This window comes from Acipenser ruthenus, chromosome 10 (assembly GCF_902713425.1).
Source record: "Acipenser ruthenus chromosome 10, fAciRut3.2 maternal haplotype, whole genome shotgun sequence".
NCBI classification, from domain to species: domain Eukaryota; kingdom Metazoa; phylum Chordata; class Actinopteri; order Acipenseriformes; family Acipenseridae; genus Acipenser; species Acipenser ruthenus.
In genome coordinates, this window is record NC_081198.1 from 21,199,856 (window position 1) to 21,214,023 (window position 14,168).

The 14,168-nt window shown below is 48.2% G+C and overlaps 6 non-coding genes and 1 pseudogene across 6 annotated transcripts; all 7 read right to left on the minus strand.

Annotated features, from left to right (window-relative positions):
- Positions 1-794: 794 nt before the first annotated feature.
- Positions 795-985, minus strand: LOC131739297 (U2 spliceosomal RNA). Its single transcript, XR_009330465.1, has one exon. It is a non-coding gene; the product is annotated as a U2 spliceosomal RNA (small nuclear RNA).
- A 599-nt stretch (positions 986-1,584) lies between these two features.
- On the minus strand, positions 1,585-1,775 carry LOC131738292 (U2 spliceosomal RNA). Its single transcript, XR_009329856.1, has one exon. It is a non-coding gene; the product is annotated as a U2 spliceosomal RNA (small nuclear RNA).
- A 594-nt stretch (positions 1,776-2,369) lies between these two features.
- LOC131738850 (U2 spliceosomal RNA) lies at positions 2,370-2,560 on the minus strand. Its single transcript, XR_009330047.1, has one exon. It is a non-coding gene; the product is annotated as a U2 spliceosomal RNA (small nuclear RNA).
- Positions 2,561-3,159: 599 nt separating this feature from the next.
- LOC131738293 (U2 spliceosomal RNA) lies at positions 3,160-3,350 on the minus strand. The gene has a single exon (XR_009329857.1). It is a non-coding gene; the product is annotated as a U2 spliceosomal RNA (small nuclear RNA).
- Positions 3,351-3,944: 594 nt separating this feature from the next.
- Positions 3,945-4,135, minus strand: LOC131738861 (U2 spliceosomal RNA). Its single transcript, XR_009330048.1, has one exon. It is a non-coding gene; the product is annotated as a U2 spliceosomal RNA (small nuclear RNA).
- A 7,519-nt stretch (positions 4,136-11,654) lies between these two features.
- LOC131738870 (U2 spliceosomal RNA) lies at positions 11,655-11,845 on the minus strand. Its single transcript, XR_009330049.1, has one exon. It is a non-coding gene; the product is annotated as a U2 spliceosomal RNA (small nuclear RNA).
- Positions 11,846-12,442: 597 nt separating this feature from the next.
- Positions 12,443-12,597, minus strand: LOC131738673 (U2 spliceosomal RNA; annotated as a pseudogene).
- Positions 12,598-14,168: the final 1,571 nt, after the last annotated feature.

A 14,168-nucleotide genomic window follows, 5' to 3' on the forward strand; every position in this document is an offset into this window, starting at 1 on the left:
CCTACTCTCTCCTCACAGCAACCGCAAAGAACCAAACCAGAACCTGGGGGAACAAAACAAAAACAAATTATATAACACAAAAATATACAATTCTCAAATAAGTTTCCGCAACCAAATGCTATCGCTTCCAACCAAGAGATTCCCCGCACGCAGGTACTACACTTGATCTGAGCCAAGAGGCCGAGAAGCGATGGCGACTTGGCCCTTGCCCGGGGCCCCCCAGCCCGGACGGCACAGGGGGATTCAAAGGTGGGTGCAAAATTTCAAGCACAAGCAGACCCCAAAAAAACGGGCTGCTGCTTCCAGAGGGGAAATGTGCAATTTAAGCAGGAGAAAACAAAACAAAGCAAAAACACACACATAACACCAAAAACAAAACATAAACTGGCGGAGTGCGTCTTACAAATAGTCATGCCAAGCTGCTATGCTGTGCAAGGTGCCTTGGGTAACTACAACTGTGCCTCGCTGGCTGGCTGGCTTGCTAAGAAGGTCCTGGCATAGGGACATGTTCCACCACACTTGTCTGGTTAGCTGCATGCTCCCAGGAAACAAACTGCTGCTGTCTACATCATCACCACATGTGAATAAAAGAAAGAAAGACAGCAAGAAAGAAAGAGAGAAAGAAAGAGAGAAAGAGAGAAAGAAAGAGAGAAAGAAAGAAAGAGAGAGAGAATGAAAAAAAAAGAAGTAAAACGGCGGGAAAACTTGCATCAACACTGGCACTCTCCCTCCAGCAGGGGTAGACAAAATGCTCACAGGAGAGATCCAGATCTGACTTTGACCAACGTTAGAGAAAGGTGTGCACCGTTCCCGGAGGTACTGCAATACCGGGCCGATGCGTGGAGTGGACGGAGCAAGCCCCTGTTCCATCTCCCGATCCCAAAAATCAATTTAATATATGGTCCCCTGATAGGGGACGTATCAGATATTAAACTGATAAGAACAGATACTACACTTGATCTTAGCCAAAAGGCCGAGAAGCGATGGCGACTTGGCCCTTGCCCGGGGCCCCCCAGCCCGGACGGCACAGGGGGATTCAAAGGTGGGTGCAAAATTTCAAGCACAAGCAGACCCCCAAAAAACGGGCTGCTGCTTCCAGAGGGGAAATGTGCAATTTAAGCAGGAGAAAACAAAACAAAGCAAAAACACACACATAACACCAAAAACAAAACATAAACTGGCGGAGTGCGTTTTACAAATAGTCATGCCAAGCTGCTATGCTGTGCAAGGTGCCTTGGGTAACTACAACTGTGCCTCGCTGGCTGGCTGGCTTGCTAAGAAGGTCCTGGCATAGGGACATGTTCCACCACACTTGTCTGGTTAGCTGCATGCTCCCAGGAAACAACCTGCTGCTGTCTACATCATCACCACATGTGAATAAAAGAAAGAAAGACAGCAAGAAAGAAAGAGAGAAAGAAAGAGAGAAAGAGAGAAAGAAAGAGAGAAAGAAAGAAAGAGAGAAAGAAAAAAAAAAGAAGTAAAACGGCGGGAAAACTTGCATCAACACTGGCACTCTCCCTCCAGCAGGGGTAGACAAAATGCTCACAGGAGAGATCCAGATCTGACTTTGACCAACGTTAGAGAAAGGTGTGCACCGTTCCCGGAGGTACTGCAATACCGGGCCGATGCGTGGAGTGGACGGAGCAAGCCCCTGTTCCATCTCCCGATTCCAAAAATCAATTTAATATATGGTCCCCTGATAGGGGACGTATCAGATATTAAACTGATAAGAACAGATACTACACTTGATCTTAGCCGAATGGCCGAGAAGCGATGGCGACTTGGCCCTTGCCCGGGGCCCCCCAGCCCGGACGGCACAGGGGGATTCAAAGGTGGGTGCAAAATTCCAAGCACAAGCAGACCCCCAAAAAACGGGCTGCTGCTTCCAGAGGGGAAATGTGCAATTTAAGCAGGAGGAAACAAAACAAAGCAAAAACACACACATAACACCAAAAACAAAACATAAACTGGCGGAGTGCGTCTTACAAATAGTCATGCCAAGCTGCTATGCTGTGCAAGGTGCCTTGGGTAACTACAACTGTGCCTCGCTGGCTGGCTGGCTTGCTAAGAAGGTCCTGGCATAGGGACATGTTCCACCACACTTGTCTGGTTAGCTGCATGCTCCCAGGAAACAACCTGCTGCTGTCTACATCATCACCACATGTGAATAAAAGAAAGAAAGACAGCAAGAAAGAAAGAGAGAAAGAAAGAGAGAAAGAGAGAAAGAAAGAGAGAAAGAAAGAAAGAAAGAAAAAAAAAGAAGTAAAACGGCGGGAAAACTTGCATCAACACTGGCACTCTCCCTCCAGCAGGGGTAGACAAAATGCTCACAGGAGAGATCCAGATCTGACTTTGACCAACGTTAGAGAAAGGTGTGCACCGTTCCCGGAGGTACTGCAATACCGGGCCGATGCGTGGAGTGGACGGAGCAAGCCCCTGTTCCATCTCCCGATTCCAAAAATCAATTTAATATATGGTCCCCTGATAGGGGACGTATCAGATATTAAACTGATAAGAACAGATACTACACTTGATCTTAGCCAAAAGGCCGAGAAGCGATGGCGACTTGGCCCTTGCCCGGGGCCCCCCAGCCCGGACGGCACAGGGGGATTCAAAGGTGGGTGCAAAATTTCAAGCACAAGCAGACCCCCAAAAAACGGGCTGCTGCTTCCAGAGGGGAAATGTGCAATTTAAGCAGGAGAAAACAAAACAAAGCAAAAACACACACATAACACCAAAAACAAAACATAAACTGGCGGAGTGCGTTTTACAAATAGTCATGCCAAGCTGCTATGCTGTGCAAGGTGCCTTGGGTAACTACAACTGTGCCTCGCTGGCTGGCTGGCTTGCTAAGAAGGTCCTGGCATAGGGACATGTTCCACCACACTTGTCTGGTTAGCTGCATGCTCCCAGGAAACAACCTGCTGCTGTCTACATCATCACCACATGTGAATAAAAGAAAGAAAGACAGCAAGAAAGAAAGAGAGAAAGAAAGAGAGAAAGAGAGAAAGAAAGAGAGAAAGAAAGAAAGAGAGAAAGAAAAAAAAAAGAAGTAAAACGGCGGGAAAACTTGCATCAACACTGGCACTCTCCCTCCAGCAGGGGTAGACAAAATGCTCACAGGAGAGATCCAGATCTGACTTTGACCAACGTTAGAGAAAGGTGTGCACCGTTCCCGGAGGTACTGCAATACCGGGCCGATGCGTGGAGTGGACGGAGCAAGCCCCTGTTCCATCTCCCGATTCCAAAAATCAATTTAATATATGGTCCCCTGATAGGGGACGTATCAGATATTAAACTGATAAGAACAGATACTACACTTGATCTTAGCCGAATGGCCGAGAAGCGATGGCGACTTGGCCCTTGCCCGGGGCCCCCCAGCCCGGACGGCACAGGGGGATTCAAAGGTGGGTGCAAAATTCCAAGCACAAGCAGACCCCCAAAAAACGGGCTGCTGCTTCCAGAGGGGAAATGTGCAATTTAAGCAGGAGGAAACAAAACAAAGCAAAAACACACACATAACACCAAAAACAAAACATAAACTGGCGGAGTGCGTCTTACAAATAGTCATGCCAAGCTGCTATGCTGTGCAAGGTGCCTTGGGTAACTACAACTGTGCCTCGCTGGCTGGCTGGCTTGCTAAGAAGGTCCTGGCATAGGGACATGTTCCACCACACTTGTCTGGTTAGCTGCATGCTCCCAGGAAACAACCTGCTGCTGTCTACATCATCACCACATGTGAATAAAAGAAAGAAAGACAGCAAGAAAGAAAGAGAGAAAGAAAGAGAGAAAGAGAGAAAGAAAGAGAGAAAGAAAGAAAGAAAGAAAAAAAAAGAAGTAAAACGGCGGGAAAACTTGCATCAACACTGGCACTCTCCCTCCAGCAGGGGTAGACAAAATGCTCACAGGAGAGATCCAGATCTGACTTTGACCAACGTTAGAGAAAGGTGTGCACCGTTCCCGGAGGTACTGCAATACCGGGCCGATGCGTGGAGTGGACGGAGCAAGCCCCTGTTCCATCTCCCGATTCCAAAAATCAATTTAATATATGGTCCCCTGATAGGGGACGTATCAGATATTAAACTGATAAGAACAGATACTACACTTGATCTTAGCCAAAAGGCCGAGAAGCGATGGCGACTTGGCCCTTGCCCGGGGCCCCCCAAGCCCGGACGGCACAGGGGGATTCAAAGGTGGGTGCAAAATTCCAAGCACAAGCAGACCCCCAAAAAACGGGCTGCTGCTTCCAGAGGGGAAATGTGCAATTTAAGCAGGAGGAAACAAAACAAAGCAAAAACACACACATAACACCAAAAACAAAACATAAACTGGCGGAGTGCGTCTTACAAATAGTCATGCCAAGCTGCTATGCTGTGCAAGGTGCCTTGGGTAACTACAACTGTGCCTCGCTGGCTGGCTGGCTTGCTAAGAAGGTCCTGGAATAGGGACATGTTCCACCACACTTGTCTGGTTAGCTGCATGCTCCCAGGAAACAACCTGCTGCTGTCTACATCATCACCACATGTGAATAAAAGAAAGAAAGACAGCAAGAAAGAAAGAGAGAAAGAAAGAGAGAAAGAGAGAAAGAAAGAGAGAAAGAGATTTTACATTTTTTACATTTACACCCATTCGTTTTTTTCATTCATTTTACATTTCTTTTAAAGATGACATTCATGCATACAGACATACATTTTGTTTTAAAAGCATTTAAAATACATTTAAAAACACCAAGACAATTGTGCTTTGTACATGGTTAAAACAGACACAGATTAAAATCAACATGAAAAAAACCTGTGCTGCTTTAAAAGTGACTGGAAAAAAAGAACCATCTATAAAAAAACAGTGTTTGTGAGGGCCGGGGAGTGCTCTCTAAAAAAGTTCAAAAGTGAACATAAAACTAGATCTAAAACAGGGACAGGGGAAAAGGGACAGTGTATAGAACAGTGAGTTAAAATTCTAAAATTTTAAAACACTTAAAATGTAACTTTTAATAGTTTACATTAAAAATCTTAAAGATACATAAAACAAAACAAAACAAAATCAAATAAAACATTCAACGTAAATCAAATAAAAGTCAATAAAACTGAAACAAAAAGACTACATAAAACCAGGGCACCGTTGAAAAACGGTCATGCCAGCTAAAAAGGGCGGAATGCTGGCATGACAAAATAAATAAAAGGCTTAGCGGTGCCCCGTAGTCCCGCTCCTAGGAGCTAGCGGTTCCAGTTTTTTCCTTTATTCCATCTTCACGTCCTGAAGTCCGGCGATCCTCCACTCCGCGCAGGCCTTGTCCTTCCCGAGGGTCCGGATGTCCAGAATTACAAAGTCCTTGATAAGAGTTTGTGCCCTTCTGGTCGTGGTGATAGTGTCTAGCTCCTGCTTGTGATAGACACAGACGTTACGGCCTTCCCACAGGATCTGCTTGACAACATTGATGACACGCCAAACGCACTTAGCTGTGCTGGTATCGATTCCTCCCGCAGGACCATAGAGCACAGTCTCAGCGGTCATCTTGGCCGTGTCAGCAAACCTGTTTAGGAAGACAGAGACAGAGAGCCAGACACTGCCAGCCACATCACACTCCCAGAAGATATGGGCTGGTGTTTCTCTCTTGCGGCACTTTGCATAGGGGCATGTTTCTACTTGGGCTAGTCCCCTCCTGAACATGAACGCTCGAGTGGGGAGTGCACTGTGGACGGTGTTCCATGCTATATCCTTCTGGACATTACTGAGGCAGCTGTGAGACACATTCTCCCAGATTTTTTGGCTTTGGGTGAGGGAGAAAGTAGCTACTTTTTCAATTTCCTGGGAAGCGGCAAGATATTTAGTTACAGCCTTGTATTCCCAGGAGGCCAATTTTGCTTTATCTAAGCCCAATTTATATATAGTGTCCCTTAAGGTTCTATAATACAATGGGGGGTCCCAGGAGTACGGCACGGTGTTATCAATAGTGCAGAGGCCCAAGGCCCTGAGACAGGTGGCAAAATAGAAACGATTCATGTAACATACCTTCCTGTCCAGGGCCTGGATGTTCTTGATAGTTTGCGTGAGCCCCTGCACTCGGGTGAGCTGCACAACGTCCGGGACCCCCTTACCTCCCTTCTTGTCGGCTTTACTCAGGGTGGCTCGCTTTACCCTCTCCATCTTGCTGCCCCAGATAAAGCGGTGGATAATGCGGTCCACCACTTTTTTGGTGGTCCTGTCTGGGGGAAAGATTTTTCCTACATAAGAGAGGATGGGGAACAGTATAGACTTGGTTATTAATACTCTACCCGTCATTGTTAAGGATCTTGTGCTCCATCCGCCAATCTTTTTACGGACCTGGTTAATGGCCGCCGTCCAGCTCTGGGCCCCCGAGCTATTGTTCTCGAAAATGAGGCCCAGAATCTTGATTTTGTCCTCTTTGACAGGGTACATGTCCGACAGTTCCCTATCTACCTGCCAATTTTTAGACACGTAGACTTCGCTCTTGGACTTATTAATCACTGCCCCGGTCGCCGTGCAGTACTTCTCAAGGATATTAGTAATCCGAGGTACCGACGATGTGTTGGTGCAAATGAGTGTCACATCGTCCATATATGCTGTTGTTTTGACCTGGACCCTGTTGGATCCAGGCAGCTGGAAACCAGTTATATTGGTATCCCTACGAATTGCCTGCAGGAGGGGTTCAATGCACACGACATATAGCAGTGGGGATAGTGGGCAACCCTGTCTGACCCCTGACTGGATAGATATTTTACCAGTCAGGTGCCTGTTCACCAAGACTCGGGTACTAATGTTTGTATATATGGTTTTAACCCACTCCCTAAGTCCAGGAGCGAATTTCATCTGGTCCATCACTTTGTACATATATTCATGGCTTACCCTATCGAACGCCTTCTCCTGGTCAAGGTTGAACAGGCAGAGGGGATGGTTCCGTTCTCTAGAATAAGCCAGAATGTCCCTTGTTAACATTAAAATATCCGTGATGGACCTCCCTGGGACGCCACAAGCCTGGTCGGGGCCAATGACCAAAGGGAGGTGTACTTGTAGCCGGAGCATCAGAGCTTTGGCTAGTATCTTGTAATCCACGCAAAGGAGGCTGATTGGGCGCCAATTCCGTAGATCTTTAACTTCCCCTTTCTTATGAAGGAGAGTAATTACACTCTCCCGCATAGAAGGGCCCAACCGCTTCTCCCTGTAGACCGCTCTGTAGACCTCCGCTAAATGGACTTTTAGCATGTCCCAAAAAAGATGGTAATACTCACCCGGGATGCCATCTGGACCTGGCGTCTTACCGGTGTTCATGGTCTTAACCGCCTGGGTGAGCTCCTCCAGCGTGAGTTCTGGGTCCTTCTCCTCCTCCTCGTCGTCCCGCACTGAGTCAGGCTCCAACTGGCTCAGGAACCACTCTATCAGGGTGTCATCTGTAGCTTTGATGTTATATAGGTCCCTATAGAAGTTCTCTACCACTTTTTTCACTCCCTCACTATCCTCTACTATCCTCCCCCTGCTGTCGAGCATGGAGGACATCAAGTGCCGCTTCTCCCTCGTTTTCTGGAAGAAGAAGCGAGTACACTTTTCGTCTTCCTCCATTTTTTGCACTTTTGCATTGTGCATGACCTTTCGTTGTTCCTCCCTACAAAGCACTGAAAGATCTAGCTTGGTCTGGGCTATCTCGTCGCTTACAGGGAACCCCCGAAGCTGAAGCAGGCTCAGATGCTGGAGGGCAGCATTCAGGTGTTTATATTTGGCCCTCCTTTCTTTTGCTTTCCTCTTGCCTGCTGCTATGAAATAACCCTTAGTTCTGATTTTGACCATCTCCCACCACTCTATAGGGGAGTTGAATAGGTCACGCAAAGTGGTCCACTCAACAAGCCTGCTCTTATAGGCTGCAGCTATGGAGGGGTCATCGAGTAAGGAGGTGTTTAATTTCCAAACCCCTGACCCCATCTGGGAGGTCTGAGGGACCTGCAATGTTACCTGCAGGAGCCTATGGTCAGAGAAGAAGATGGCCTGGGTGTCTACTGCCGTCTTCGTAAGGGAGCTGGTATGCAGGACGAGATCTATACGGGAGAAGGAGGTCCCAGATGAGCTCACCCAGGTAAAGGGAGGCACCAGGTCCTTACCTGCATCACACAGGGAGAAATCAGATATTACGGAGGACAAAACTCTACTAGAGCGGTCGTTGCGTGGCCTGCTCCGGTCTACGTCCCTCAGAGCACAATTGAAGTCACCTGACACGATGACGGGTACGTTCCCCAGCAGGAGTGGACGCAGCTGTGGAAAAAATTGAACTCTTTCGTTTTGGTTAGTGGGTGCGTAGACATTGACCAGTCTGAGGGGAGTGTTGTTGTATGTCACATCCACGCTCAGAATTCTACCAGGTTCTACCTCCCTGCTGCTGCGGGAGGTAATAAATGGGTTTTTAAACAGGATACCTACTCCGTCGGCTCTGGCTATGTTGGAGCCCGACCAGAAGGAGTCCCCCAGGGTCCAACTCTCCTTCAGGTCCCTATAATCAGGGCTCGACGAAATACCACACTCCTGCAGAAAGATGAGATCTGCTTTCAAGTTAGCTAGATAGTTTAGTACATCAAATCTTTTTTGTGTCTCCCTGATGCTCCTGACATTAACAGACACACATATCAGGGCCATCAGGGTAGCTAACAAGAAAAGGAGTCGCTGCGTCCACCCCATAGCGACTATGATTGGGAGGTCGGGACACTCTTCCTACTCTTAGCTCTACGCTTGCTTCGAGGGGGCTTGGGCTTATTTGCAACTCCCATCACCCCTGAGAAGGTACTCACTGCTGCCTCGTCCAAGAAGGCACCGTCTTTATATGCACAGTACGTGGAGTTGTTGGGGCTATTCAACTCCCCACAAGGTAAGTCTGGTGGAACTTGCTCAGGGCCCCTCGGAACGTGTGGGTCAGCTTTGTCCTGGGGGGGTTATGACAGACAGCATTCTTTGGCTGTTACCGTCTGTTGAATTGGAGCTGTTAGCAGACTTCTGGCTTACCGCGTCCAGGGGTATTCCCATGTCCTCCAGTGCTGTATCTAGGAGGACCTCTAGGGGGCCCCTGGTTTTGCCCATACAAGGGAGGGGGTCAAGGATGCTTTGAAGGGAGGCCCTTCGCTTGAAGAGGGTCATTGCTACCGAGGTACTGCTGGTCAGGGAAGGTGTTGACCCCGACCTCTCCCTCGGTGCATTAGTGAACACCTCTTCTGCGAGGTGTGCTAGGGTTTGTGCCAACGACTGGGAAGGCTGGCTGGGGATGCCCTGGCTGGCTGCTACCTGCCCACTAGGCGGCAGTGTAGCCGTCCCACTCGCCTCCGTCTCTGCCTGCGAGGGCAAGACTGGGGACTTTGTGTGGACATTAGCTGGTTTTGGATCTATGGGGGCCACCTGCAACTTGCTGTCTTTGATCCTGATCTTTCTTTTCCCCCCCTCGTCTCTACCCTTTCTTTTCCCCACCCTCTGCTGGTTCTTCACTCCCTTCCCCTCCTTCTCACTCTCACTTTCACTGTCGCTTTTGCTTTCCTCCCCCACGGACTCAATCCTTATGGCGTCATAACGAGAGCCGAGGGGGAGTGCTGGCGCTGAGAGGGCCCTACTCAGGGGGGGGGCGCTGCTGGGTCCGGGCTCCCTCCCTGCCTCGTGTTCTGCATCAGAGGAGCTACTGGAGGAGCTAGTGGAGTGGCTGTTGTACTCTCTCTCTGGGCTGGGGGAAGGGGTCCTCGTAAAACGGGACATGTCTCGGGGGCGGGGGGGTGAGGGGGTGCTGGTGATGATGGTGGTGCTGGAGTCTGGGTCTTGGATACTGTTGGTGGTGATGTGGACTGATCTTTGTTACTTGCTCCCTCTTCCTGCTCAGGCCTAGGCTTGTTCATGTTTGCCTTGCTGGCTCTGGCCATGTTGGCATAGGAAGAGGGGCAGTCCTTAAACAGGTGCCCCTTCTTTCCACACAAATTGCACTGCCTCTCTTCTCTGCAGTGGCTGGTCTCGTGGGGTCGCCGCAGTTCCTGCACTTGACTACAGTACACGCGGCCGTCAGGTGTCCTAATTCCCCACATTTCCTGCAGAGTTTTGGCATCCCATTATAGAATACCAGCCCTCTGTTGGGCCCTAACACTATGGAGTTTGGAATGTGGCGGACGCCTCCAATGCCCGATGGATCAACATTAAGGCGTACCAGCCACTTTCTGGCTCCTGTCCAAACCCCATCTTCATCTGTAATTTTCCTCCCTTCTGATGACACCCTCCCATAGCGGTTAAGCCATGTTGTAATATCATAGTCGCTAACAGCCTCATTGAAAAATTGGACAGTAACAACTTTCATTTCTCTGTCTGTCAGTGCATCCACACAAAATTCTTTGTATGGAGCGAGATATTTATTCTCCCCCCAAAAGGACCACATTTCTTGTAACTTTTGGGGGTTCCTAAAACTGACCTCAAACACTTCCTTAAGCCCTGGCAATTTCACCAAACAATTCAAGTCAGAAGGGGAAAAACCCATACCCCTCTGAAGAATGGTCCGGCTGAACTCCAGTCTCGTCAGTCCTGGTTCCGTTTCATCTTGCTTGTTTCTTGTGAAGCGCACCGCATTGTGCCTCCTGGTTTCCTGGGTTGGCCGGAACGCCATCCTTCAGCTGGCTCCTCCGATTGGGGTGGGAGAAGCCTCTGGACGTCCGGGTTGTCTCTCTCTACGGAAAAGAGACAACGTAAGCAGCAAATCTGGGCAGTTGAAGGAACTATTACTTTAGTCCCTGAGGAGATGGTCGCCTCGCAAGAGGGACCCCCTCCCCAGGTGAACGGTGTCCTTCCCTGGCGGAGTAGGGGGCGCTGCTTGGCACCGAGACCACGTAGGAAGAATCGTGGCTGTGACGCCTCCTCGGGGTCCGGGGCCGCCCTCTGCTCCTCCCAGATGGCGCCCTCTGCTGGGCGCCTGCTGCTCTCTCGGTCTGGATCTCGATTACAATCAAGGGCTGGGGATGAGGTCGTCTAGGTCATCAAAGGGTCCTCAAAGGTCGTCTGGATGGTAGGTCCTCCTTCTCTCTAACTCCAGGAACGTCTGGAAAAGCCGGAACCGCCTGAAAAAGAAAAAAACGGGAACCGCCTGAAAAAGAAAAAACTGCTCTCAACAGTCAACAAAATCTTGAAAGACCCTCGGCCTGGATTGGGCAAGCCAAAACCAGACTGAGCATTAGTCTTCCAAAAAGTTGCCGAGCTGAACAAAGCCAGTCAAAAATAAAAAAAATTCTGTTCCTCCTCACCCGAACAAACCTCTCACAGACCCTCGGAGGGAGCGGGCAATGCCACTACCCTCTAAGCCTTAGTCTTAGAAAGATTTATTCGAACTGTAGAGAAGCCAGAGTATATGGCTGGCTAAGAAGGACCTGGCATAGGGACATGTTCCACCACACTTGTCTGGTTAGCTGCATGCTCCCAGGAAACAAACTGCTGCTGTCTACATCATCACCACATGTGAATAAAAGAAAGAAAGACAGCAAGAAAGAAAGAGAGAAAGAAAGAGAAAGAAAGAAAGAGAGAAAGAAAAAAAAAGAAGTAAAACGGCGGGAAAACTTGCATCAACACTGGCACTCTCCCTCCAGCAGGGGTAGACAAAATGCTAACAGGAGAGATCCAGATCTGACTTTGACCAACGTTAGAGAAAGGTGTGCACCGTTCCCGGAGGTACTGCAATACCGGGCCGATGCGTGGAGTGGACGGAGCAAGCCCCTGTTCCATCTCCCGATTCCAAAAATCAATTTAATATATGGTCCCCTGATAGGGGACGTATCAGATATTAAACTGATAAGAACAGATACTACACTTGATCTTAGCCAAAAGGCCGAGAAGCGATGGCGACTTGGCCCTTGCCCGGGGCCCCCCAGCCCGGACGGCACAGGGGGATTCAAAGGTGGGTGCAAAATTTCAAGCACAAGCAGACCCCAAAAAAAAATGGGCTGCTGCTTCCAGAGGGGAAATGTGCAATTTAAGCAGGAGAAAACAAAACAAAGCAAAAACACACACATAACACCAAAAACAAAACATAAACTGGCGGAGTGCGTCTTACAAATAGTCATGCCAAGCTGCTATGCTGTGCAAGGTGCCTTGGGTAACTACAACTGTGCCTCGCTGGCTGGCTGGCTTGCTAAGAAGGTCCTGGCATAGGGACATGTTCCACCACACTTGTCTGGTTAGCTGCATGCTCCCAGGAAACAACCTGCTGCTGTCTACATCATCACCACATGTGAATAAAAGAAAGAAAGACAGCAAGAAAGAAAGAGAGAAAGAAAGAGAGAAAGAGAGAAAGAAAGAGAGAAAGAAAGAAAGAGAGAAAGAAAAAAAAAAGAAGTAAAACGGCGGGAAAACTTGCACACTGGCACTCTCCCTCCAGCAGGGGTAGACAAAATGCTCACAGGAGAGATCCAGATCTGACTTTGACCAACGTTAGAGAAAGGTGTGCACCGTTCCCGGAGGTACTGCAATACCGGGCCGATGCGTGGAGTGGACGGAGCAAGCCCCTGTTCCATCTCCCGATTCCAAAAATCAATTTAATATATGGTCCCCTGATAGGGGACGTATCAGATATTAATACTCTTTTATTGAGATTTTACATTTTTTACATTTACACCCATTCGTTTTTTCATTCATTTTACATTTCTTTTAAAGATGACATTCATGCATACAGACATACATTTTGTTTTAAAAGCATTTAAAATACATTTAAAAACACCAAGACAATTGTGCTTTGTACATGGTTAAAATAGACACAGATTAAAATCAACATGAAAAAAACCTGTGCTGTTTTAAAAGTGACTGGAAAAAAAGAACCATCTATAAAAAACCAGTGCTTGTGAGGGCCGGGGAGTGCTCTCTAAAAAAGTGAACATAAACCTAGATCTAAAACAGGGACAGGGGAAAAGGGACAGTGTATAAACAGTGAGTTAAAATTCTAAAATTTTAAAACACTTAAAATGTAACTTTTAATAGTTTATATTAAAAATCTTAAAGATACATAAAACAAAACAAAACAAAATCAAATAAAACATTCAAATTAAATCAAAGGTCCATAAAACTGAAACAAAAAGACTACATAAAACCAGGGCACCGTTGAAAAACGGTCATGCCAGCTAAAAAGGATGGAATGCTGGCATGACAAAATAAATAAAAGGCTTAGCGGTGCCCCGTAGTCCCGCTCCTAGGAGCTAGCGGTTCCAGTTTTTTCCTTTATTCCATCTTCACGTCCTGAAGTCCGGCGATCCTCCACTCCGCGCAGGCCTTGTCCTTCCCGAGGGTCCGGATGTCCAGAATTACAAAGTCCTTGATAAGAGTTTGTGCCCTTCTGGTCGTGGTGATAGTGTCTAGCTCCTGCTTGTGATAGACACAGACGTTACGGCCTTCCCACAGGATCTGCTTGACAACATTGATGACACGCCAAACGCACTTAGCTGTGCTGGTAGTGATTCCTCCCGCAGGCCCATAGAGCACAGTCTCAGCGGTCATCTTGGCCGTGTCAGCAAACCTGTTTAGGAAGACAGAGACAGAGAGCCAGACACTGCCAGCCACATCACACTCCCAGAAGATATGGGCTGGTGTTTCTCTCTTGCGGCACTTTGCATAGGGGCATGTTTCTACTTGGGCTAGTCCCCTCCTGAACATGAACGCTCGAGTGGGGAGTGCACTGTGGACGGTGTTCCATGCTATATCCTTCTGGACATTACTGAGGCAGCTGTGAGACACATTCTCCCAGATTTTTTGGCTTTGGGTGAGGGAGAAAGTAGCTACTTTTTCAATTTCCTGGGAACCGGCAAGATATTTAGTTACAGCCTTGTATTCCCAGGAGGCCAATTTTGCTTTATCTAAGCCCAATTTATATATAGTGTCCCTTAAGGTTCTATAATACAATGGGGGGTCCCAGGAGTACGGCACGGTGTTATCAATAGTGCAGAGGCCCAAGGCCCTGAGACAGGTGGCAAAATAGAAACGATTCATGTAACATACCTTCCTGTCCAGGGCCTGGATGTTCTTGATAGTTTGCGTGAGCCCCTGCACTCGGGTGAGCTGCACAACGTCCGGGACCCCCTTACCTCCCTTCTTGTCGGCTTTACTCAGGGTGGCTCGCTTTACCCTCTCCATCTTGCTGCCCCAGATAAAGCGGTGGATAATGCGGTCCACCACTT